This window comes from Galeopterus variegatus, unplaced genomic scaffold, assembly GCF_000696425.1.
Source record: "Galeopterus variegatus unplaced genomic scaffold, G_variegatus-3.0.2 Scaffold7287, whole genome shotgun sequence".
In the NCBI taxonomy this organism is placed as follows: Eukaryota; Metazoa; Chordata; class Mammalia; order Dermoptera; family Cynocephalidae; genus Galeopterus; species Galeopterus variegatus.
The window spans coordinates 91,280-94,813 of NW_007733398.1; the positions used below are offsets into that span (position 1 = coordinate 91,280).

General features: G+C 37.0%; 1 long non-coding RNA gene across 1 annotated transcript in view; it reads left to right on the plus strand.

The window, feature by feature from the left end:
* Positions 1-97, plus strand: part of LOC103607267 — a 40,577-nt gene extending 40,480 nt beyond the window's left edge. The window contains exon 3 of the long non-coding RNA XR_551955.1: positions 61-97. This is a non-coding gene — a long non-coding RNA (uncharacterized LOC103607267). The remainder of the gene's footprint in view (positions 1-60) is intronic.
* Positions 98-3,534: the final 3,437 nt, after the last annotated feature.

A 3,534-nucleotide genomic window follows, 5' to 3' on the forward strand; every position in this document is an offset into this window, starting at 1 on the left:
CTTTCTTTTTTTTTTTTTTTTTTTTTTTTTTTTTTTGTCTTTTTTCATGACCAGCAACAGATCGCAACCCTCAGTGTCGCGCCCGTACTGGACCGGGACCGGCAACGGGATCGCAACCCTCAGTGTTGCGCCCGTACCTCGCTCAGCCAGTGAGCAGCCAGTCTGTATGTGGGATCCGAACCCTCGGTGGGAGCGCCGCTGCGCTCCCAAGCGACGCACTGTAGCAGTGCGCCACCGGGCCGGCCCTTGTTTTGTTTTCTTATAGGCTTTCTTTTATTCTCATAGCACCATTACCAAGTGAACATTTAAAATATTTTATGGACAATAACAATAGGAATAATTATAGGTACATAGTTTATTGAACAGTATGTCAGACTCTAATTGTGTTTCATTAACTCATTCCATCTTCATAACAGTACAGTAAACTAGACACTATAATACAGTTTACAGAGACATAAACTAAAGCACGAAGAAATTATACACCTTGATTAAGTTCTTAATGTCGAAAATCTCCATTTCTTATTCCAGTTTCCTCTCCTAAATGCAAAGTCCCTGTTCTTTCTACCAAAATAGACTGTGTTTCAACCTATGTGGTAGTTATAGTTGAAATTGTGCATTAAAAGAAAGATTTATTCCTCTGAATTTCTTAGGATACTGCCCCATATTCTCTCCATGCTTCCTGACAAAGAAATTTATCTGGAAAGCTAAGAGACACTGCGACGTGGTGGACTTGTGTGGTGTTGACCCATTTCATTTGAAGTTCTCAGCAAGTATTTCCATTACCAATTTCAGGAAACTTATTAGTATCAGAAAGTAGTCATGGGTAGAAGCTTCCCATTTTGTTTAAGACCTTGCCTTGTTCCCCAGGATTTGAACAATAAAAGATAGTTTAGTTGATTGAGAAACATGTGAGGACGAGAATAAGCAACACTATTTATTATACAGGTAAAACTAACACCAAACTCAGTCCTACAGACGTGGGGAACGGGGCGTGAGTATTCATGTTAATAAAAGCCATGTAGCTTCTATAAATAAGGCATAAGAAAACTTCTCTCATCCATTGAATTGTTACAGCTTAGAATTACTGGGTAACCTGTGTGAATAAAATATTATTTGAAAAACACTCCAGGAAGGTTTTTGTTCTTTAGTCTCTATCGTTAAGCTGTACAGCAGAAAATAATGGGAGCAGGGCCGGCCCGGTGGCGCACTGGGTAGTGCGCCGCTTGGGAAGCACGGCAGCGCTCCCGCCCGAGGGTTCGGATCCCACATGCAGACCGGTTCCCGCTCACTGGCTGAGCGAGGCATGGGAGCAACACCAAGGGTTGCGATCCCGTTGCCAGTCCCGGTCCGGTACGGGGGCAACACTGAGGGTTGCGATCCGTTGCCGGACACGGAAAAAGACAAAAGACAAAAAAAAAAAAAAAAAAGAAAATAATGGGAGGAAAATAAATACTATTTAAATAAGTTTCTCTACATTTTAAGGTTGATAATACCGTGAATAACATTTTCCTTTCTCTCTATTATATGCCGCTGACTGGAGGAAGTCCTTCCCATTGCTGGGTTTAGTTCTAATTAAAAGACAAAATAGCATTTTCTAAAAAAAGTTATTTCATATATCAAAAGAAAAATTTTGACATGACTCTTATGTTGACCAAAGGAAGATTTTATTGCTAAAATATTTTTATACCTTATAAAGTATTTTATGCATAAATATATTACATAATAAAATGTAATTATTTGTGTATTCATATATTTGATGAATATTAATTTAGGTATTGTTATGCATGAGACATTCCTCTAAGCACCACTAATATGTTAACTAATAAAAGAAATCAATTTTCAATACTTGAAAACTTTTTATTCTGGCTGGAGAAAAAAGAAAAGAAATACACAAATTAACATAAAAATATTGATAAATGCAGTAAAAATATAGGAGATGAAAGTGGTGATGTTATAGAAAGTGGCAGGTATGTTTTTTTCTACTCTATACAGGGAATATATGTATATAAATTGTTCCCCATATAAATTTTCCCATCAATATTATCATGTCACAATCTAGAATTGTTTTGAAGGAGGTGAAGAGTAAGTGTACAAGGGGGGAGGAAGCTCATATGTTCAACAGACAGAAAGTAGCCGTGGGCTGGATCATAGTCGGTGAAAAGAATAAAGGAACAGAATTAGGTGAACACCACAGGCTTTACGAACTTATTTCATTAATTTTAGAAGAGGGTTTGAGGAGAGGAGTGACATTATCTTATTAATTCTGTTGTCCTGAACTAAGCCTATAGCAATAAAAATGGTGAGAAATGGTAAAAAGGAGCATGTATTTTGGAGACAGAAACTTCAGTATCTGTTGATGGATTGAATGAGAGGGTTAAAGAAAGTGAGGAATAGAGAATAAGTCTTAGGTTTTGGCCTTAACATCTGTGTGAATGTTGGCTTCATTTACTGCAGTCCAAAGAATCAATAGTTCTGCTTTGGTCAGAATAATGCTGAGATGGCTAATAGATGGGATGTCGAGAAGGCAGTTGAATATATGGGAGCAGGGAGGAAAGTCTGAGCTCTTGAAATATTCACTTGAGTTGTCAGTACATAAATAATACTTAAAGTGAGTAGGCTAGATACAATCGTTTAAGGGAAAGAGTAAAAAGAAACTAAAAAGGAAAAGAGAAGACTAAGTACAGATCTCTGGGGCATTCAAACATTTAAAAACAGGAGAACTTCCACTTCTGCTCATGAAGGATTAACTGCTGCAAGAATTGACATCTCATGATAAAAAACTAGAAAACTGAGTAGAATACACAAAACAACTCTTTTCAGACATTGAACAACAGGCAATGTCTAATTGCAAGAATATGATCTTCAAAAAAAGGGAAAACAATGAACTGAACCCTACAATTTCTGCAGCTTCCCCTCAGGAGGCAGTTTCCAGGCTAAAGAATTGGGAGGACAACTCAGAGCCCAGAAATCTTGCTAATCTGAGGAGACAGAGATTGGATTCGGGAAGACAGAGGCAGGTAGAATTCGTGGATCTGAGTCCTAGAGAGGAGAAGGGTGATCTAGGTTATTCCTACGTAAATTACACCTAGAATAAAGACTGACATTCTGACAAACCTTAGTAGAAAATCTGAAAGTGATCCATCCAAACACAATCACTTAACTATATAGCAGAACAAAGCCCTGCACTATTTTCAGAAATACAGCATAACCCAGCATTCAGTAACATAAAATCACAGTGTCTGGCATTCCATCAAAATGGATCAGGCACTCAGCGATGTAGGACAATATGATCTATAATAAGAATAAATTTGAGGAAACAGAAACAGAATCAGAAATGACAGAAATAGTAAAATAATGACATAAAACCACAAAAGAACTATTATGTAAGAAACTCCATATTAAGAACATGGAAAAACACAAACATAATGAGAAAATAAATGGACATTATATTAATCTCAGAGATAAAAAATACAATAACAAAAAATTTTTTAAAAATCCAAAATAGCATTAATGGCATATTAGACTGTGCAGAAG